This window comes from Lynx canadensis, chromosome E2, assembly GCF_007474595.2.
Source record: "Lynx canadensis isolate LIC74 chromosome E2, mLynCan4.pri.v2, whole genome shotgun sequence".
NCBI classification, from domain to species: domain Eukaryota; kingdom Metazoa; phylum Chordata; class Mammalia; order Carnivora; family Felidae; genus Lynx; species Lynx canadensis.
Window position 1 is genome coordinate 20,687,648 of NC_044317.1, and position 24,620 is coordinate 20,712,267.

The following is a 24,620-nucleotide window of genomic DNA, read 5'->3' on the forward strand; positions in this document are numbered from 1 at the left end:
GTGATCATTAAATAGATTAAAATGCATGGAAATTACCTAAATGTGGACCATTAGATTAAATGAAGCAGCTACAGCATAATGCCCTGATGGCTCCAGGAACTTTATTTAGATTATAACTGTACCAGTGTTGTGCAAATCACATGATTAAGGAGAATATTACAAATCTTACTACTCCCCCTTCTTCCACTAAGGGTTTGCAATTGAAATTCCTCCAAGGCTTAATAAACAGTTACCTCCAAGAAGGCACTTTGAAACTGACTTTCTAGACCAATCTGCATTTCGATGTGGTTCAGAGCAAAACCTTATCTCTGTGTGGCATGTTTGCAGGAATAACAATGTTTAAATAATGTCTGAAATGGAGCATAAAAATCCTTTGTAACTCAAATGGACATATTGAGAAATCTTAAGCTTCAGCTCACATTACCTTTTTGATATTTCTTTCAAAGACTGACAGTAAGACATCATCACTTGCAGAAAGTAACTCTCCAAGAGCCCTGTGCATATTTTTTGATGTAGTTCTTGCTTGCAAACTCTCTTCATAACTCTAATAAATGCCAATTTGGGGAGCAGGAGTGGTTAGAGTTTTAAATTTTTCATGAAATTCTATGTGAAATTGAAGTAGTCTGTCTATTTCTTTCTCTCTAACCTGATCACTGAAGAGAAAGGGAATAAAAACAGCATACATGTGTGTGCCTTCAAAAATACCTCTTAATTGGAGTCATTTAGGAAGCTCCAGGTAAGATCTTTTTTGGCAGAGAAAACCATCAGCCAAGGTGGGTTTTTCACTCCTTCATATCAAGTGCATTCTTGTTCTCTTATTAGATCATTTCATTTTATTGAGGCTGAATGCAAGAAAGCAAAGGGAAGAGAAGGGAGCTCATATCGCTTGAGCATCTGTTCAGTGACAAGTACTGTGCTTGGTGTTCTCTGCATTACCACAGGTCATGACATTTAACCCTCACAAAAACCTGTCCAGGCAGACACTATTGAGTCATTTATCAACAAATAAAACTGAAGCTTGAAGAGATCAGTTGATGGGCTATCAGGGTAGAATCAGATCTTGAACCTATTTGTATCCTGAGTAGGTCCATGCTCTTCCCACTATTTTCAGCTGTTTCACCGAGGGTCACACTTGTGCCAACACAAATTACCAATAAACAGTCATAAAACACCCAGGCTGCCGTTTAGGTAGGAGCCTTGTTGGTAGGTGTTAGAAAATGGCCCTAGTGACTAAGCCTGGATCTCTTTTGCAAAATGGAAGAAGAATGCAGGAAAAAAAAGTAACAAAGAATTTAGGCATATCAGGCACTGTGTTAAGCATCTTAACATACATTATCTCATGTAATCCTCATGACAATCTCATGAGATGGTCACTGCTATTTATACTTTACAGATGAAAAAAAAACTGAGGCTTGCAGAGAGATGAACTTCCAAAAGCCACAGAGATAATGAGTGATAGAACTAAGATCTAGGTTGTGTGAATCCTGAGCACCTCCAGGAGCACACTGTACTGTTTAAATGCTATAGAGCAAAACAGCATGAGTGTTATGTGTTTGTTTTCCTTTTTTTATGATTTGCTTATTTTTGCTTACTTATACTTTTAAACAGTTTTATTGAAGTATAATTCGCTTGTCATACATGAACCATTTAAAGTATAAAATTTAATGTTCTTAGTAAATTCAAAGGGTTGTGCAACCCTGTGAATGACCACAATCTAATCTGAAAGCATTTGTATTCTCTGAAAGGAAACCCCATACCCATTAGCAGTACTCCCCATTCTGCTCCTAATCCCCATTGCTAGACAAGCACTAGTCTACTTTCTGTCTCTATTGAGTAGCCTGTTCTAGACACTTCAGATAAATGGGATCATGCAATGTTTGGTATTCTGTGATGGGGTCTTAGGATGTTTTTAAGATTAATCCTTGTTGTCACGTGTGTCAGTATTCCATTACTTTTTATTGTCAAATAATAGTCCATTGTACGGATATACCACATTTTATTTATTTCATCATCCATTGATAGACATTGGAGTTACTTACACTTTTTGACAATTATAAATAACACTGCTCTATGCATAAGGTTTTACTTATATTGTACGGATATATGTTCTCAGTTCTTTTAGGTATACACCTAAGAGTGGAATTGCTGGGTCATATGGCAACTCTATGTTTGGTACTTTGAGGAACTTTCAAACTATTTCCCAAAGTGACTGCACCATTTTGCATTCCCACCAAGATTTTATGAGGGTTCTAATTTTTCCACATTTTTGCCAACTTATTACTGTCTATCCTTATGGTTTTAGCTATCCTAGTGGTCTAAAATGGTGTTTCAGTGTGATTTTGATTTCCATTTCCCTCATAAATAAGAATGTGGAACATCTTTTCATGTGCTTGCTTGTCACTTATATACCTTTTTGGACAAATGTCTATTCAAATCCTTTGTCCAACTTTTCATTGGGCTGTCTTTTTATTATTGAGTCATAGTTGTCTTTTCACTCAATGGTATCTTTTGCAGTACAAAAAAATATTTACTTTGATGTCATCCTATTTATTTACTTTTTTTCTTTTGTCACTTGTGTTTTAGTATCACATCTAGGAAACCATGGCTAAACTCAAGGTAATGAAACTTTTATGTTTTCTTCTAAGATGTTTATACTTTTAGCTCTTACATTAAAGCTATGATCCATTTTAGGTTAACTTTTGTGCATGGTGTGAAGCAGGGGTCTCACTTGATTCTTTTGCATATGGATATCCAGTTGCCCCAGCACCATTTGTTGAAAAGAGCATGATTTTTGAGAAGACAGTACTGATTATTATTTTTCTTTTCCCACTTAGCAGCAGTGGGAACTTGAACAAATTGCTCAACCTGTTTCTTCATCTATCAGTCTAGTAATGTGCCTACATGTCGATGTTAATGTGAAGAAGAGATAAGAATCTGAATCTCCATATTGGGTCCTTTGTACCATCTCCTACAAGTAGTCACCATTAAACATACATCCAACATCCCACACCTCCACAACATGTTACTGAAATCAAATAATTAGTTCCAACACTGTGAGTTTAAATAGAGACCGATTTCATGAATCTGATACTCCCATCTCACACCCCTAGGGAGCCCATTAGCCATTGTACATTGTTCAGCTGTTACTCAGAGGGTATACATATGGAGAAGTTACTGGATGTCAGGTATTTGAGAAGGAAGACATTTTCAGTAAATAGATTCCCATGTGATACAGTATTGTTATCTCCATTTGCAGACAAAGCATTCCATCTCTCCATCCTCTACATGAACCTGCCATACTCTATTGACTCCATTTTTGAGGGAGATGCTGGAGAGGATTCAATTCCTTGAGCATCATTTAGATTTTGACTTCTGCACTGTATCTTGTCTCCAGGATCCAATCCAGCGATTCTGAGTATATGTTTTGGTGTTGTATTTGGTGTTCCTTTTTTTCCATTTCTGAGAGATTCACTTTGCCTTCCAAAAAATAAGTTGTATATTTTACTTTGCTTCCAAAATGGCTAATTTTCCTAGCTATCAAAATGAACAGATGCACACAATCTAAGATTCCCAAGTCTGGAATGTTTACCACCAACAGCAGAGAATCACATGCCCATTAATGCTTCCAGACCTTGAGATGGAATACTGGGTCCATCCTCATGTCCTTTCCTGGGGGTAGGAGACCTCTTCTTCCAACTAAAAGAGGCATGCTTTGGCCCAATTATATATGAAAGAAAATACCCTTCCTTGAGAACACTTCAGTCCCTCAACACTGGGCCTTTTCTCAGATTCATACAAATGTTTCCTACACTCCAACCTTTATTCTCTCTCTGATAAAGTTTCACCATTAGAGCCTGCCTGCAGACTGTTTTCTGTAGCTGCACTGACCCATTCTTCCCTAGGGACATCTATACCTCAATCTGTGTAGTCTCTCCCCAGTTCCTTTATTTTTTCCTTCTTTTGAAGAAAAAAAAGTTTGGAGATCTATATTCTTTTTATTTTATTTTATTTTACTTTACTTTTATTGTATTTATTTATTTATTTACTGAGAGAAAGAGAGCAAGTGGAGGAGGGGCAGGAGGAGAGGGAGAGAGAGAATCTTAAGCAGGCTTCATACGCAGCATGGAGCCTCCCGCAGGGCTCACAACCGTGAGATCATGACCTGAGCTGAAATCAAGAGTTGGCCGCTTAAAGTCTGAGCCACCCAAGTGCCCCAAGACCCATATTCTTTTGAAGGTTTCACTGATGACTGTTTTAAGGAAACAAACAGGGACTGACATACATGGGAAAGTAACAGAAGTTCTGGCATTTGACAATTTCTTTACCCACCTTGGTTCTTAGCCTTTGATAATCTCCGAGATGGAACTGGAGGCTGTGTTGAGCTTCTGCCCCCCCCCCCCCCCCCCCGCTAGCTGAGGATGCAGTTCACCAAACGCCACCACTGTTTCTTCTCTCTTTGGAGAAGACACTGCTGGCTGCTGGCTTTCTGCGGAGCTGCGCTTCCTCACTTGCTTACACACAACTAGGATGCTCCATCAATACCAAATGACTTAGATTTTTATAACACCAAACATTTCCTACCATGCCTTGCAAATGTGGCTGTCACTTCCTAGAAAGCCATACCGTTCTCCTTGTTCAAAATGTAAACTCATTTTATTAGCTTCTTCAAAAATGAGCTCAAAATTTAAGCATTTAAAAATTTTTAAAGTTCTATTTATTTTTGAGAGAGAGAGAGAGAGAGAGAGAGAGAGTGAGCAGGGGAGGGGCAGAGAGAGGGAGACACAGAATCCAAAGCAGGCTCCAGGCTCTGAGCTGTCACAGAGCCCGATGCAGGGCTCGAACCCATGAACTGGGAGATCATGACCTGAGCTGAAGCTGGATGCTCAACTGACTTAGCCACCCAGAAGCCCCCAAATTTAAACATTTAAAAAAGCCTTCCCTGAGTAATCTCATCACTATATATAGTTAATTTTTCTCTTTTCTGTGACTAGCAATGCTTTCAGGTCTAAATCACTTGGTCTGACAATATCTGTCTGTATGTTTGTTTGTCTTCTGTCTTAGACTACATTTCTTGAGAGCACAGCCTGCTTTATTTGCTTGTCTTTTAGCAGCAACTATTACTTGACACAGAGTAGTAGCTAATTAATACTCAGTAGATTGGTTTAAATTGAAAAGCAAGAAGTCAGGATTTGTGACTCCAATTATTAATGTAAAAAAAAAAACAAACAACAAAAACCTGCTACTGAGATGAATTAAGCCTCTGAAATATTCCCACCGGTGATGCCCACCAGGCTCTAGAAGGTTACTTGTGCTATGCACACCCGTTCAGCTCACCAACACACCAGAGCTTACAAACAATGTGCACAGAGTGGCCTTTTGCAAATTAACATTCCCATCTCTCCTGATTCCTCTGGCAGAAACAAGCTTGCAAGTTAACAGGAATAAAGAATGGAAGGAGGGTATGAGGAGAGGTGGACAGAGGGAAGCATTTCATAATTTATTAAGATGAGAGCCCTGGCACCTCATTTATTTTACAAAAAGAACTACTGCTGTTCACATTTTTATGAGTTGGGACTTAACACAGGATTCCTATTTCCCCTCCACTCATCACCAGCCTTGCCGCCTGTGGACATGTTGCAGATTCACCGATGGGTTCCTAGAATCCTCCCTTTCCCCTTCCCACTGGGGCCTCTTCATTCCCAACTGCTGCTGCAAGAGTCCTGAATCTGTCTTCACTCAAGGGCGTTGAGCTCCGCCCTCCTTAATCAATACTGAGCACAAAGCCAAGGAAATGGCACTGTGCATGTGCAAACTTCCCTTGGAAGCTGATCGCCCCATTTAGAACGAATTAACATCTAATTGGCAAGCAATCATGCCCAATAATTTTTAGATTTGTTTATTTTTCAGAGTCACATCTCTCAAAATACTGTCAATAGAACAATTATACAGGCTCTTCTCACTAGAAGTCACCTGGAGGAGTGTCTTGTTATAGGCTTATAACTATTACTCAAGGCAAGTCTTTGCAGCTCAACTCTCTGCAGCAATAATGATGATGATGATGATGATGATGATGATAATAATAATAAAGGTAATAATAATAATAAATAAAAGAAAATTGGAGATGTGAATGAAACTGGAGAAACAGTACTTTTTAGCCAAGTCTATACAGATAGGATGTATCTGACTATCTGCCAGGAATTTTTTCCTCTTGCCGAATTCTAATCAGTTTATATCACCTCTCCCCTTCCCAACTGGTGTCCTGAAGGGCCCAAGCAGCCGAGCTTTCAAAACAATCCTTGGGCCTCTATCGTCCTTTGCAAGAAAACCCCTGGAGTCTTTCCTTTAGATGTCAGCCATCCATTTCATTTTTTAAAACAACATTTTTTTTAATATTGAGTCTGCAGACAAAAAAGACAGAACAAAGGAAAATGTCAGATGCAGAAAGATTAGACCAGATCAGCCTAGGCTCAGAAAGTAGCAGAGGTTGCAGGGGTTATTCTGAAATGCTGGTCTTGTGCAAAATATCTTCATGTTCCATAAAGTATTTTGTTTTAGTTATTCTTCGCAAGGAACACTGACATAGATATGATCCTTCCTTTTCTAGACCCCAGCAGCATAAAGGATATGTCTATGATTTACAACAGGGCTACAAATGGTAGTTTGTATGACGTCCATCTCAGGGGTCTCAAGGATCTCAAGTCCTGTCCACTGTCCCGGAAGAATTCTCAGAATCCTGGGGCACTCTATTAGGCCGAATTCAAAGATGTCCTCTAGCTACCATTCATTCTACCTTTGCTCTCCCTGCGCAGAGTGGTGTTGGTCACCTGACATCTCAGGTGGAAGATGTGATTCTGGTGGCTGATGATGCCCATCTTGTTGCACCCATGGTTTTTAATGCTGATCTGGCTGCTAGTGTTCCTCACTAGCATTGGAGGGTAGTCTTATCAATAAGTGCCAGTATTGTTGGATATGTCTTAGAAATTAGATAAATTACTCTGGGTGTTATTTGGAAGTTAATTGAGTCTCTGTATCTTGACCCATAGCCAGAAACTTTGACAAGATTTCAGCCCTCTACATGTTAGAATGAATCTCAGGGTCTCAGAACACTTTTTCCAAATAGAATTTCTCCTCTCTGTTTGTTTCATTATCTTAAGCCCAAAGGTTTAGGTCCTAAACAGTACTTTTAAGAGCTTCTTCAATGTATCTTCAAGATGAGGGAGTAGGTCCTGTTGGAATTTGGATCCTCATTCAGGAGTGTGTGTGTGTGGGTTTGAGAGAGACATAAGGAAGTAGGACAGAGATGAGGAGGAGGAAGAGGAGGAGAAGGAGAAGAAGGAAGAAGTGAAGCAGGAGAAAGAGAAGCCGTGTCTATACTCTGCCAAAGCATTTGTGAGTGTAGCCAAGAATCTACTGTGTCACTTTTCTTTTTCTGTCTACATAATATCAACAGATAATTCATCTAATATTTTTTGGCACAGAAATGAGTTATCTTTTGTGATTGAGTTTTCCAAGGTTTTGCCCTGTGTAAAATAAAGCACTGCCCCTGCTCCCCTGACCTTTTAAACATGACTTCAGCAAATATCTCCAAGTAAGCAAAATATCTCCCCGGCTCCTTTCCACCTTCACGTTCAAGCATTTGCTGCATCTCTGTAATCTCTACCACCACCCAATAGAAACCTGGATGTCCCAAACTCCCAACTGAGATTCTTCAGTGAGCATTGCTTTCTCCTAAAATACTTCATTTGTGTGTGTGTGTGTGTGTGTGTGTGTGTGTGAGAGAGAGAGAGAGAGAGAGAGAGAGAGAGAGAGAGACAGGAAAAGAGAGAGAGAGAGAGAAGCAGGGCTCATGTTCACCTGAGGCAGGGCTCGAGCTTACCCAATGAGGAACTAGAACTCATGAACAGTGAGATCATGACATAAGCCAAAGTCAGATGCTTAATGATTGAGCCACCTAGGTGCCCTAAAATACTTCATTTCATAAAAACTCACCATTTTGTTTTCTTCTCTAAGGAAAAACATATGGTAATCAGAGTTACTGTTATGATCCTTATTAACTCCACCCACTCAGCACAGATCACTATTTTTTTCTTTCTTTTCTTTATTTACTTCCTCCTTCCCTCCCTCCCTCCCTCTCTCCCTTCTTTCCTTCCTTTATTTTGGTCTTTTGGTCTTACTCTTTTGAAAACACTTGCTTAAGAGTTACTTTGGCCATGTTGTTCAATCCTTCAGCCTTCATTTTACTCAGATAAAAACAGCATGTGTGAGAAAACATTGAGAGTGCCACAGTACTTACTGTTTCTTATAACCACAAAGTTCCGTGTTTATTTCATATTTATCTTTCTGTAACTGACCTCTTTATCAGTTTAATGTAGACTCTACTGAGGTTTTTTATAACTATTTGCTACTACCCCTTCCTTTTCTTTTTGTTTTCATGGGTTTTATTATGATGTATCTGGGCATAATTTTGACTTTATCTCATTTGGACTTTCCGGAGCTTCCTGAACCTATAGATTTATATCTTTCACCAAAATTGGGAAATTTTCAGCATTATTTCTTCAAATATTTTTTAAAGTTTATTTATAGATTTTGATAGAGAAAAATAGAGAAAGAGAAGGAGAGAGAGCACAGGAGGGGTAGAGAGAGAGGGAGACAGAGGATCCCAAACGGTTCCATCCACCTTGTCAGTTTAGAGACAGATGCGGGGCTCGATCTCACAAACCATGAGATCACGACCTGAGCTAGATCAAGAGGTGGACACTTAACCGACTGAGAAACCCAGGTGCCCCTCAAATATTTTTTCCTGTACCCAATCTCTTTCTCCTTTTTTCAGGGACATCAATGGCATAAGTATCAGATCTTTCTGTATTGTCTCATAGGTTTCAGGAACTCTGTTTCCCCCCTTCCCAATCTTTCCCTCCATGTTTTTCAATTTGCATAATTTTATTGACATATCTTTAGGTTCACTGACATTTCCTCTGTTGTCTCAGTTGTGCTATTGAGTCCATCTAGTGAATTTCTAATGTCAGATGTATTTTTTTCAGTTCTAAGATTTCCATTTGGTTTTGTTTTTATAGTTTCTCTCTCTTCTCTCTCTCTTTCAATTCATTTCGAGAGTACTAATCCTTACCTTTTTGACCATAGTAATATCTTCATTAAAGCCTTTGCCTGATAATTCCAACATGTAGGCTATATCAAAAATTGGGGGCACCTCAGTGGCTCAGTTGGTTAAGCATCAAACTTCAGTTCATGTCATGATCTTGCGATTTGTGAGTTCAAGCCCCGTGTCTAGCTCTGTGCTCAGAGCCTGGAACCTGATTCAGACTGTGTGTCCCCGTCTCTCTCTGCTCCTCCTCTGCCCATATTCTGTCTCTTTCTCTCAAAAATAAATAAAAATTAAAAAAAAATTTAAATGCTACTTGTTTGGATTGTGTTTTCCCTTAGCAGGAGCCAACTTTTTTTTTTTTTCTGTAAGGATCAGATACTAATTATTTCAGGCTTTTGTGGCTTAGCCATATGATTTCTGTTGCAATGGCTCATCTAACACTGTAGCATGAAAGCCAGCATAGACAATAGAGAAATTAATGAGTACAGCTATATTCCAATAAAACTTTATTGATGGACACTAAACTTTGAATTACATACTATGTTCACATTTTCAAATATTCTTCTGATTCTTTTTTCAAATGTTTACATATATATAAAATCTCTTCTGACTTTGTAAGTCATACTAGAATGGGTGTCGGGGCAGATTTGGCCCATGGACTACAGTGCACCAATGCCTATTTTGAGAAGTAGTCACAATTTTCTGGTTCCTTTTATGTAACTCATCTCAAATTGTATCCTGGACAAGTTAAATATGTTGTGAGACTCTGAAATTATAATCTTCTGGAGAACACTGATGTTATTTTGCTTGTGGCAGACTTGGCTGGGGTACAGGTCACAAGTGCTGTCTTCTGTGGGCAGAGATTCCAATTGTGTTTCTGTTGCCAGTCTTTGCTATGGTCTTTGGATGTATGTCATCTACACATGCACCACTAAGAAGTAAGTGTGGCCATATACCCTCACCAAATGTGGATCATAGTTGATATTCTAGTTCAATTCTCAAAGCCTCTTCTAGGCTTTCTTGGGTCTCTTCTGTACACATGCCTTTCAGGGTGAGCTCGGAATTTCTGATGCACATACACAGAGTTAGGAGATCTCCTTTTCCAGCCCTCTTTTCTCCATGATTCCCCTATACCCTCCAGCTCTCAAGAGCCCCTTTCCCTGTTCCTATTGCTCTGACCAAGAAAAAAACAAGTGCTTTTTCTCAGAGTTTATTTGTTCTTGGCCATTTTCACATAGCCGGGGGTACCCTTTCAGCAAAGTAGTGAGAGAAAAATAATAAACAGTTTGGCTTCCCCTCACACATATGCTCTTCACAGCTCACATTATCTGACCACAGAGATGGGTTTTCCTCACAGGGTTTAACTGCCCGCACCTCTGCACTTCTGCTACCACCATGTAGCCACGTAAGCTGGCCTCTGGGCACAGCCAGGAGAGAGAAAAGGGGGAGAAAAAGCATATACTTGCAAGTTTTCAAGAGAGTAAATCTTAAATAGTATCATCACAATAAAAATGGTAATTGTGTGAGGGGATGGAGGTGTTTAACCTTACTGTGGTAATTATTTTGCAATACATATATATATATATATATATATATATGTATACACACACATATATGTATTGAATCATCACATTACATATATATATATGTATATAATGATTACATATATATATGTATATAATGTATATACCTTAAACTTATTTATATTATATGTCAATGATATCTCTGAAAAACTGAGGAAAAAAGGATGGGCAAAATGTGGCCCTCATAACATAAAGACTCATCAAATCACTGCACTGTACATCTGAAACTAATGTAACATTGTATGTCCACTACAATAAGAAAGAAAAAAAAGGTGGCTCTCTGACTTACAGTGTGACCCCATACTCTCTGGTTTATAGTGGTCTCTCTTCTAACTAGAGAGAATTTATCTGAGTTTTTGCTGTCCACACTTGGCTGTACTCTTCTGTCCTTAGGTCAATGCTGGGAGATAAAAGAAGAAAAGAATCCCTCTTCCATACTGCTCATTCTTCAAATTCTCACTTCCCTCCCCAATCAACCTACAAGGTTTTACTTTTTGGAGACTTCAGGCAGTTGCTTTTTGCATTCAGGTTTTGAATTTCAGTTATAATCAGTTGGAGGGGATATAATGAGCTTATTTCATCTTGGCTAAGACTGGAAGTCTCTACCCAGTCCAGGAAGGAAAGTGATTCACACAAGGTCACAAAGGAAGACAGTGGAAAACACGGAAGCAGAACCTCGCACTTCTGAATCTTTTTGAACACCCCCTTCTGAGAGTAAATGTAGCAATGCTTACTTAGGAAAAATGCAAAGACATGTGGGTTTCAACGTATATGGAACTCACCTCCTCAAATATTTCCTATGATGCTCCCCACCCTCACTCTTAATTCTGGGTACCCACTGGGTGCTCTGACAGCACCATATTAGCTTGCCTTACCCCTGGGCTAAGTCCTGCTAAAAATGATATGAGAAGGTTAGATAAAAACTCACCCATTCAGTCAATAACAGTACTGATATTGATAGTGGAGAACAAGCGTTTGTAAGTGTAAGGGCATGTATGTATACATGTTTATATGTGTATCTGGGTGTATATTTGTATGTGGTTATCTATACATACACGTTTATGTTTCTTTATATGTGTGTGTGCCACATGTGTATGTAAAGACCCTGAATGGCCATACTTTTGTGGGTCCAATTCTGGAGTCTCTATTCTATTCCATCAGTCTATGTGTCTGTTTTTGTGCCAATACCATGCTGTCTTGATGATTACAGCTCTATAGTAGAGGTTAAAGTCTGGAATTATGATGCCTCCCATCTTGGTCTTCTTCTTCAATATTACTTTGGCTATTCGGGGTCCAACTAATCTTTGACAAAGCAGGAAAGAATACCCAATGGAAAAAAGACAGTCTCTTTAACAAATGGTGCTGGGAAAACTGGACAGCAACATGCGGAAGAATGAAACTAGACCATTTTCTTACACCATTCACAAAAAATAAACTCAAAATAGATAAAGGACCTGAATGTGAGACAGGAAACTATCAAAACCCTAGAGGAGAAAACAGGAAAAAACCTCTCTGACCTCAGCTGCAGCAATTTCTTACTTGACACATCTCCAAAGGCAAGGGAATTAAAAGCAAAATGAACTATTGGGACCTCATGAAGATAAAAAGCTTCTGCACTGCAAAGGAAACAATCAGCAAAACTAAAAGGCAACCGACAGAATGGGAAAAGATATTTGCAAATGATGTATCAGACAGAGGGCTAGTATCCAAAATCTATAAAGAACTCACCAGACTCCACACCTGAAAAACAAATAATCCAGTGAAGAAATGGGCAGAAAACATGAATAGACATTTCTCTAAAGAAGACATCCAGATGGCCAATAGGCACATGAAAAGATGCTCAACGTCACTCCTCATCAGGGAAATACAAACCAAAACCACACTGAGATACCACCTCACGCCAGTCACAGTGGCCAAAATGAACAAATCAGGAGACTATAGATGCTGGCGAGGATGTGGAGAAACAGGAACCCTCTTGCACTGTTGGTGGGAATGCAAACTGGTGCAGCCACTCTGGAAAATAGTGTGGAGGGTACTCAAAAAACTAAAAATAGATCTACCCTATGACCCAGCAATAGCACTGCTAGGAATTTACTCAAGGGATACAGGAGTGCTGATGCATAGGGGCACTTGTACCCCAATGTTTATAGCAGCACTTTCAACAATAGCCAAAGTATGGAAAGAGCCTAAATGTCCATCAAGTGATGAATGGATAAAGAAATTGTGGTTTATATACACAATGGAGTACTATGTGGCAAGGAGAAAGAATGAAATATGGCCTTTTGTAGCTACATGGATGGAAGTGGAGAGTGTTATGCTAAGTGAAATGAGTCATACAGAGAGAGACAGATACCATATGTTTTCACTCTTATGTGGATCCTGAGAAACTTAACAGAAGACCATGGAGGAGGGGAAGGAAAAAAAAAAGTTAGAGAGGGAGGGAGCCAAACCATAAGAGACTCTTAAAAAACTGAGAATAAACTGAGGGTTGATGGGGGCTGGGACAGAGGGGAAAGTGGGTGATGGGCATTGAGGAGGGCACCTGTTGGGATGAGCACTGGGTGTTGTATGGAAACCAATTTGAAAATAAATTTCATATTAAAAAATAAATAAATACTATTATGCCCCCACAAATAAATAAATAAATCATTGACGTGGACAAGATAGGTGGAGGTTGCAACCCTGAGACAAAAGTTCAGAAATATCACTCAGATTGACAGTGTTGTTAACCAGTACCATTTGAATGGTTATTGGATTGGATTCTATTCTACCTAACCACCTTTCAGTTACAGATAAGAGTGTCACAAGGGACTACTACACAGCCTCACTGGAATTCAGCACTGTCTATTGAATCCTTGTCACAGCAGACCAGTCTGTTAGACAAGACATGGAGCTTGGTTAAAACTGACTTGTTCTTTGTGATTCCTGCTAGGCTTCATTTCAATTTTGTCATTTCTGTTGGGCAGTAAACATCACTGACAGATGTCATGGGGCATGGGGCAGATGGGCACATATTTTGGAACTTAGAATTCTTCTCTTGCTTAAAGTATATTAAGCATACTGATAACGATTCTGCTTGTCTGCAAGACTTCACCCAAGTTCATGTGCACTTCAGCCCATTCTCCTGTGTATTAGTAATTGCTTATTAGCCATAAAGTGAGTGTTTGAGCCAAAAAAAAGACCTTGAATGGAAATGAAGTTGCCTAAACCCAACAGTGAAATGCAGATAATTCATAATCACTTTGTTAATGGGTCAGAACTTGAACGCCATTTTCCCAACATGTTATGATATATAACCAATTGCAGTCACTTAATAAATTTAGAGACAATTACATCTAACAAGGTGATAGAGAGAAAGGATTTAAGGTAAATCAATGACGACGGTGTACCACTCCAGTCTTAAATGCTCTTACTCAACCACAACAAAACCAGACAGTTTCTGCACAACTTGTCCTCCCCCCAGAAAGAAAAGAGTGCTGTCCTGTCTGTATTTATCAGCCATATGTGCTCTTCTGGAATGTCTGATTTTCCCATGCCATGCTCACAGATCCCTGTTTCCAAGGCACATACTTATATTCTGGCATTAAATCTACAAAACACAGCCTAGCACTCAGGATTTCTTCTAAGTACTGGGGAATAAGGAGGAAAACCTGTGTTTGGCTTCATATAGATCTTTGGAATCAAATACTTCTATTAGTCCAAATATAAATGGCATTGGAAAACTATGTCAAAATGTCCCAGCTACCACTCAGGGAGCACACCTTCAGGCTGCAGTTTTTATGGATGAGGCATTAGTTCAAAATCCCCATTTTGCTGCATTGAATGAGCCTGATTTGCAATGTTCCTTATTGCAAAGAGACTCTGACTTAGATAACACTGTGTTTGAGAAAGGAAGGACTATTCTAATGACTCTGCTTTAGTAAAATGGCTGTAGCAGAGGAAGCTTCGGCAAGAGCCAGTTCTATATTCCAGCCCTGGATGGGACATTCAATAAGCAGGATTTCATTTGGTGTATGCTCAATTTGGGGAGCAGGAGTGTAGGTGTTATTATTATTTCCATCCGGGGATGGATAACTGAAGTTCAGGCTCTTAAAACAATAAGCTGAAATTATAAAAACTAATATTCATGAAACAAGACCCCTATCTTATACCACTCACAAAATTAACTCAAAGTGGATTCAGACTTAAATGTAAAGCCTGAAACCATGAATGTCCTAGAAAAAAACAGAGAAATAAAGCTCCTTGTTAATGATATTCTGAATGTGACACAGAAAGAGTAGCAACAAAATAAAAAATATATAGGTGATACTCTATCAAACTAAAAATTTCTGCACAGCAAAAGAAACCATCAAACAAAGTGAAAAGACAGCCTACAGAACAGGAAAACATATTTTTAAGCCATATATCTGGTAAAGGATTGATATCCAAAATATATAAAGAACTCCTACAACTCAACAGCAAAATAAATAAATAAATAAATAAATAAACCAATTAAAAAATGGGCAAAGGACTGGAATAGACCTTTTTCCAAAGAAGATATTCCAAAAGCCAACATAAAAAGTTGTTCAACCACTGGTTTTTAGAAAAGGCAAATTTAAATCACTATGAGATATCACCTCACACCTGTTATATTATCAAAGAGACAAGAGGTAACAAGTGTTGACATGGATATGGAGAAAAGGGAACCTACAAGACTATGGAGAATCCTCCAAAAATTAAAAGTAGAACCACCATATGATCCAACATTCCATTTATGGAAGTATATCCAAAGGAAATGAAAACATTAACTTGAATCAACACCTACACCCCCATGTTCATAGCAGTATTACCTATAATGTCCAAGACCTTAGGTTGTCTGAACAACCTAAACATCCATCAATGGATAAATAGACAAAAAAGTTAGGATACGTATACACACACATACAAACACACACATATGTATGTACACATACACACACGTGCATACATACAAAGTGGAATATTATTCAGCCATTAAAAATGAATAAATCCAGGGGCACCTGGGTGACTCAGTTGGTTAAGTGTCTGACTCTTGATTTTAGCTCACACACTCTTGACTTTAGATCTCACAATCTGTGAGATCGAGCCCCAGGTCGGGCCGTGCACTAATAGTGCAGAGCCTGCTTAGGATTCATTTCCTCTCTCTCTGTCCCTCACCCAAACTCTCAAAATAAATAATAAACTTAAAACAGTGAGTAAATCATACCATTTTTGGAAACAGATGGACCTGGAAGGCATTATGCTGAATGAAATTAATAAGATAAAGAAAGACAAATACTAGGGGAACCTGGATGGCTCAGTTGGTGAAGCGTCCAACTTCGGCTCAGGTCATGATCTCACAGTTTACGAGTTCAAGCCCAGCATTGGACTCTGGGCTGACAGCTTGGAGCCTGGAGTCTGCTTCAGATTCTGTGTCTCCTCTCTCTCTTCCCCTCCCCCACTCACCTTCTGTCTGTCTCTCAAAAATAAAAACATTAAAAAAATAAAAAAAAGAAACACAAATACTATATGATCTCACTTACATGTGGAGTCTAAAACAAACAAACAAACAAACACCCAATAACCAACAACAACAGAAAACAAACTCATAGAAAATGAGATCCGATTTGTGTTTACCAGAGACAGAAGGTAGGGGAGGAAAACTGGATGCAGGTGGTCAAAAGGTCAAACTTCCACTTATAAGATAAATAAGTAGTTGGGATGTAACACACGACATGATGACTAAAGCTAACACTGTTGTATGATATATGGGGATGCTATGTGATATACGGGGAAGTTGTCAAGAGAGTAAATCTTTATCTCATCATAAGATAAACTTTTTTTCTTTTTTCTTTTCTTTTTACTGTACCAGATGAAATTATACATGTTAGCTGAACCTATCGTGGTAATCATGTAAATCAAACTATCATGTTGTATACCTTAAATTTATACAGTGATATATGTCAATTATTTCTCAATAAAACTAGAAAAAATTAGGAAAAAAATAAACCTTAATACTCACTGTCCACATGAGTTTGAAGCCCACTTCTGGGATAGATGTTGTATCTGTTATTTACAACATAACAAACTACCCAAAATATGTTAGATTATAAACAACAGATTATTTGTTCATGGTTTTACATTCTGGGGTGAGCTTAGCTGAGCAGTTCTTGTGATACTCTCCCCAGGTCATGCACATGTGTGCAGTTATCAGGTGGCCTAAGTGAGGTGAGCTGTGGCAAGGTGGGTGCATTTACATGCCTAGTTAGGGCTGTCAGCTGGGGTGGTGGTGTCTTCCATATGTCCTTTATAGCAGGATGGCCCTCATTTCTTATGTAATGGTCACAGAATTGCAAGAGTGCATGCTTGTATGCAAGTGCTTATCCAGCCTCTCTTGTGTCGAATTAGCTTATACCCCATTAGCCAAAGAAAATCAGCTATCAATCCTACAGTCAATCTGTGCAGAAGAGTGATCATCAGAATGCAGAGATTTTAGGAAACAAGATTTGTTGAGGGCTGTTCATGTAATAATCTCTCATAGCGATTTTGAAACCTAGGTCTGTCCGATTCCAGGGAAGGACTCTGCCCATCAAATAAAGTTGAGGGCTTATTGCTTCAAGTTTTCTTATATGATTTTTCTGTCTAAACCATCATCAACATTACTTAGATGACAACTTGAAACACCCACACACCCACACACAAAATTTCCACATACATTACAACAGTTGCATTCATAAGCATGTACAGACAGCCAGAGTTAAAAAGCAAGAAAACTCACAATAATGGGAATGTGTCAAAAGGATACAGAAGCCAACTGAAAGAGCTACCAATGACCAAAGCTGGAAGAATCTCATCAACAAAATAAACAAAGTAGTATTAGATTATAACCCAAAGCATATATATACAATGGAATATTACTCAGGCATCAAAAAGAATCTTGCCATTTGCAATGATGTAGATCGAGCTAGAGTATATTATGCTAGGTGACATAAGTCAGTCAGAGAAAGACAAATACCATATGATTTCACCCAAATGGGGAATTTAAGAAACAAAACAGATGAACATATGGGGGGGGGGAGAGGAAAACAAACCATGAGAGACTTTTGTTTTTAATTTTTTTTAATAATTTTTGTTACATTTTTATTTATTTTTGAGAGACAGAGCACAAGTGGGGGAGGAGCAGGGAGAGAATGAGACACAGAATCAGAAGCGGGCTGCAGGCTCTGAACTGTCAGCGCAGTGCCCCAGACTCTTTTTTTTTTAAAGTTTATTTATATTTGAGAGAGAGAGAGAGAGTACAATCAGGGGAGGGGCAGAGAGAGAGAGAGAATCTGAAGCAGAGCCCAACAAGAAGCTCAAACTGCAAACTGAGAGATCATGACCTGGGCCGAAGTTGAATGCTTAACTGACGGAGCCACCCATGTGCCCCAAATCATGAGAGACACTCAAAGATAGAGAACAAACTGAAGGTTGATGGAGGGAAGTCAGTGGAGGATGGGCTAGATGGGTGATGAGTATCAAGGAGGTCACTTGTTATGATGAACACTGGGTGTTGTAGGTTATTGATGAATCACTGAATTCTACTCCTAAAACCAGTATTGCACTGTATGTAACTAACTATAATTTAAATAACAATTTGGAAGAAAAAAAAGATTATAACCTAAAGTATGAAATAAATATCCATGAGTCCATACTGACATAAATAAATGATTGAATACACAAATAAGTGGGAAAGAAGAGATAAGTATCCCATGCTTACAAATTCCAAATAATTTATATAGATACTCCACTCTCAAGGCAATGAATGAAGCATAACTCCCCAAATCTTAAGTGTGGGCTGAGTAGTGACTTCACTGTAAGGAGTATAAAAGGGGTAAGGGAGAAACCTGACAAATACCACCTCGTTCGATGCCAAGATTAGCATCAACAGTGATAAGTTGTCATGTTAACAGTATGTATCCTTAATAGGATATGATGAAAATGGCACTTTTCCTCTGTGTCCTTCCTCCCCAACCCATAACTCCAGTTGGATAATGGGAAAAAACTCAGGCAAATCCCAATTGAGTAACATTGTTAAAAATATCTGAAAGTACTTCTCAATATTCTCAAATTCATCAGAATCTAGGAAAGTCTGAGCAATTATCACAGCCAAGAGGAACCTAAGAAGCCACCATGACCTACAGCAATGTGGTATCCTGGATGGGACTGTGGAAGACAGAAAGAACAGTAGTCTTTCTCTAAGTAAACACTTAGGGACTCTGAATAAAATATGGACATTGCTTAATAATAATATATCAATATTGATTCATTATGTGTAATAAATATACCATACTAATGTAAGATATTAATTATAGGAAATCCTAGATAATGGATATTATAATTTATAAGAAATATATATTTGGTCATTCAGGTGACCACAATATAGTTCTCATTATATATATTATATATATATAAATATATATATATTTATCCACAGTTCCCGGATCACATCTCCCAGAGTCCTTGAAATTTCCTAAGCAAAAAAGAGCAATAGGAACATCTTTTGACACAATATTTGGTCTTGTCCTCAGTTATGGAAATCACTTCAGAGCCATTAAGGTGAAATAGGTGTCTTGTTACTTACAATAAACCTCTTTCCACCACAACTAGGCGTATGTTAATGAGGTGACATTTGGAAAATACCTAAGGATGGGCACTGGTGACCAGGGGAATCAACCCTGAATAGAGCAGGGGACTTTTATTCCCACCCTGATTTCTGGTTTGGGGAAAGTGGCTGGAGGTTGAATGAATCACTAATGACCAATGATTTAGTTAACTGTGCCTATGTAATGAAGCCTCCATAAAAACCCAAAGGACAGGGTTCAAAAAGCTTCTGCGTTAATGGACACAAAGAGATCTGGGGAGAGTAGCCACTCAGAGACACAGCATGGTAGGTCTATGCCCCTTCCCCATACCTTGCTCTATGTATCGCTTCCATCTGGCTTTCCTTGAATTGTATCTTTTTATCACAAACCAATGATCTACTAAGTAAAATATTTCTCTGAGCTCTATGAGCTGCTCTAGCAATTCCAACCCAAGGGGAAGGCTGTCAGAACCTCTGATTTATAACTGGAGATTCAGAAGCACAGGTGATAACCTGGTCTTATGATTGGCATCTTAAGGGGAAGGGGGGCACTCCTATAGGATTCAGCCCTTAACTTGCAGCATCTGATGCTATCTCTGGGTAGACAGCGTCAGAATTGAACTGAACTAGAGGATACTCAGCAGGTCAGAGAATTGCTTGGAAATCCCCCAAAGCCCACACCCACACACTAGAATTGGGCTAAAAACCTATTTAAGGATACCATAGTTCCCCATCGCCTGCCCTTCACTTTCCACTGTTTGAGTTACTCTTCATCAACCACAGTCCAGAAGCAGATGATCCTCCCCTTGTGATGTACTGTCAGAAGGTCAATAGGAGCCTAATGCTATGTCACAGCGCCTACACATTCAGCTCACCTCACAATCACACGGGCATTTTGTCATTGCATATCATTACAAGAAGAAGGGAGAGTATAGTCCAGTAAGATATTTTGAGAGAAAAACCACATTCACATAAATTTTATTACAGCATATTGTTATAACTTTAGTTTATTATTAGTTATTGTGGTTTTTTTTTTTTTTTTTACGTTTACTTATTTTTTTGAGAGACATAGAGAGAGCACAAGTTGGGGAGGGGCAGAGAAAGAAGGAGACACAGAATCCGAAGTAGGCTCCAGGCTCCGAGCTGTCAGCTCAGAGCCCAGCACACGGCTCAAACTCACAAACAGTGAGATGATGAACTGAGCTGAAGTTGGATGCTTCACTGAGTCACCCAGGTGCCCCTAGTTATTGTTGTTAATCTCTTACTCTGATGAATTTATGAATTAAACTTTATAAAAGGTATGTAATGTGTAGGAAAAAATGTAGTCTATCCATGGTTCGGTACCATCTGCAGTTTCAGGCACCCACTGGGGGTCTTTGAATGTATCTCCCACACATAAGGGGGGACTTCTGAATACAAGAACTCTGTACAATTTTTGTAATTTTTCTGTAAATCTAAAACTATTGTGAAAAAGATTTACTAATAATTTTTTAAAAAGCAAGAAACAGGCTAGTAAACCTTTTCTATAGAGATAGAAGACAAAAAGCTGATTATTTTTAGCACAAAAAGATCTTAAAGCAAGCTGATATAGTAAACAATAGGACCCTAATACACAAATGGGCAAGGAACACAGATAATTTATGAGAGTAAAGAGGCACAAGAAAAGCAAAGTTTAACAACTAACAATCAAAAATAGTTAATGAAATGTGAATCATTTTAAACCTTCTAAAAACTATTTTAAAAATGATAATATCGGGGCGCCTGGGTGGCTCAGTCGGTTGGGCGGCCGACTTCGGCTCAGGTCATGATCTCGTGGTCCGTGAGTTCGAGCCCCGCGTCGGGCTCTGTGCTGACAGCTCAGAGCCTGGAGCCTGTTTCGGATTCTGTGTCTCTCTCTCTCTGACCCTCCCCTGTTCATGCTCTGTCTCTCTCTGTCTCAAAAATAAATAAACGTTAAAAAAAATGATAATATCATGTGCTTATTAGGAAGTCTAACGAGTCACTCTTTCACAAAGTTGTAACATTTACTTGCAAATTAATCTGAAAAACTTTTTCCATAATATAAATATGCTTATTCTTTTTGTCATGGTAATCTCATTTCAGCTAAACTTCTCTTGGAAAGTAATGTATGTGTAGCATATTTGCCATTACAAGATCACCATTACAGAATTATTTATAAAGATGCAAACTTAGAAACTGCCTTAACTCTCAGCAATAAGAGTGGTTAAATAGTCCTTAGTTTCATCTGCCTGATGAAAAGACAGGAGGTAATTAAAATGACATTTAAAAAAGCAATGTAATGAGATAGAATAGTGTCTCTGTAAAAAAAAAAAAAAAAAAAAAAAAGAAGTTAAGTGGCCAAATATTAAGTTTATCTATAAAGTATTTTAATGCTTACATTAAACAATGCACAGCCATAGAGGATATATGTATCAATACTTACCATAGCTTTATTTGCATTTTAGAACCCAGTTCCTGCTTTTATTTTTAACTGTCCTAAATTTCAGTTTATGAACAAGTATTTTATTTGAACAACAAAACAAAGATTACAAAGAAAAATAAGGAAATGTTAAAAGAAATGAAAAGAAGAAGCAACAGGGCCAAAATGGAGTCACTTGCCTCCAAACAGCAAACCAAGACTTAATTGTAGCAATGTGAATTTTCCCTGTCAATCTGGAATTTTCCTATTAGCACTCTTGAGATAACTGGCATGATTGACCCCCTGAGTTCCCTCAAAGGAAGGTGACCATGCCCAAAATAATCCTTTCCTTTCTTTTACTAATAACTTCCTTGTCCCACCCAGTTTTTGCCTACAAAAGTCTTCCAAGTTTCCTTGAAGCATTGTTCCTTTCTACTGGCTACATGGGATGCTGCCTGATTCATGAAGCATTAAACAAAGCCAATTGGATCTTCAAATTTACCCAGTTGAATTTTTGTTTCTTAAAAGAAGAAATTGCAATTTCCCATAGTGGCAAAATCTGTTGTATTTGGCACATAGGGCTTTGAGATGTTTCATTCTGCTTATCTACAGTTTCCCTATTTTCTTTAGTGAGTAGATATTACACTATAATTGAAATATTATCCATAAAAGTTAGCACCTGAAGGACTGATATGGTTAATGTGTCCACGAGCCCGGATGTGTACAAAAAAGGGAAAAGTTTATGGAAGTGAAAAGAAATGGCCATCTGTCAGCTTGAAATCCAGTTAGCGCATCTTTAAATCAGCATGAACACACACAATGAATAGAAAAAGACCTTGTGGGAGCCATAAAAAAAAAGTTATTTCTTAAAAATTGTCTTTCTGTAAGTTCTTATGTTGCTTTTTAATTCACTGTTTGCAGTCCATATTTTTTTCCCTAATTATTCTAAAGTTTAAAATGGTAAATTCATGTTTCTTGTGCTTGGGGGACTCAGAAGAATGTTTTGCTTTGCAACTGAATAAACGGTAGAGCATTCTCACGTTGTTTCTTGAACTTAAATGTTACCTCACAATGGAATCCTGCAAGTCTTAAGAGGGGACCCATACACTGATGGATGGGTTGATTGATTAGGTTTGCCCCAGTCTGAAGGCAAAGGGCTGGACCAGACACTGCGAGGGGCCCTTCAGCTCAAGGGTTGAGATCTCAGCTCAGCCAATCTTGATGCTGTCAGTAAGAATCACCAACAGACATTATCCCTTTTTAAGACATCACTTGTCACCAGAGCCCAGGTAGCAGTAGTCAGAAGCAGCTGATAAGAGTTCCTTTTTTTCCCCCTCATCCTGATAATGTTTTCTAGACACTCAAAAATTTCTCCTACAACAGTGAAGTACTTTTTCTAAATACAAGAGAAAAGCTGTATTTAAATGTCCACAATTTGATCTGTATCCCCAAATACAAATTTTGGTCCAGATATAAGCCATTTTAGGGAATGAAGGAGACATATAGCCAACAGACCCCTTGGGGCAGTGGCCTAGACGACGAAGTCAGCACCAGTAGAGATTCCAGGCAAAAAGATCTAATTCTAGTTTATTTGGGGGGTTCGAGTGAGTCTCGAGTAGGAATAATAACATTTCCTGCATAAAGTTGCTATAAGGATTTTTTATTAGCAAAAAGAGATATTAATACAAATTTCTTAATGAAATGCATAACATAATAAGTACTCAAAAAACCATGAGCCATTATTAGACAGAAACACAGCTTTGGGCTAACTAAGAATGGATCTAGCTTTTCAGAACTTCAGGAAAATTTCCAATGAGCACAGACTCCTCTCACCTCAGAGAGACAACACTCATAGTCTCGGCTTTTTTTTTTTTTTTTTTTTAATGGGTGTTTATTTTCTTATCTTGCTTACAGAATGGTAATAAAGAAAACAAGTTTAAAAATATATTGAATAACATTCTCCACAGAGTAGCCAGAATAATTTGAAAAATAAACATGAAAATGTCACTTTTCTGCATAAAATTCTTTGAACATCTAAAATCCCTAGCAGATGGTAAAGGGCCTTCACCTCTGCAGACCCCTCTAATTGTGGGAGGAACTGCAGCCACAGTGACCAGACTTTCTGATCTTCCAAAGTACTCTACTCTTTCTAACCTCCAGGCCTTTGTTCCTGCTGTCCCCCACCCCTGCCCCCCTGGAGAGCCTTTTCCTTGTCTCTTGACTGCCAGATTCCTATTCATTCTTCAGATTTCCTTTAAATACCACAGTGTCAGTGGGCCATCCCTGACCCTGTAGACCAATTTTCATCCTGCTCTGTTATTCTCTCTTATAGAACACTGTCATTTTCCTCCTTTATAGTTAGCACTTATAACAAGATTTAATTATGTAATTATCCCTGTGTTAACAGCCTGTCTCTGCTACTGGTTTGTCAACTTCATGGGGGCAAGACCATGTCTGTTGTGCTCATCATCACAACCCAGCACACAGGGAAGTGCCTGGCACATGGCAGGCTTTGGATAAATACTGGAAAAAGAATGATTTTATGGAAGGGAGGGAGGGAGGAAGGAAGGAAAGGAGGGAGGAAGGAGGGAGGAAGGGGAGAAAAGGAAAAGAGGGTGGAGGGAGGGAAGGGGGGAGGGAGGAGGGAAGGAAGCAAAAGGAAGAAAAGGAGGGAGGAATGAAGAGAGGCAGGAAGGGAGAAAGGAAGGAGGGGAGGATGGAAAGAGGGGAGAAAGGAAGGAAGGAGGGAAGGGAGAGAGGAGGGAAGGAAAGGAGGATGGGAGGAAGGAGAAAAAGAGGATGGAAGGGAGGGAGGGAAGAAGGGAGGAAGGAGGGAAGGAAGAAAGGGAGGGAGGAGGGGAGGGAGGCAATATTATCACTATACTTTAATACTGA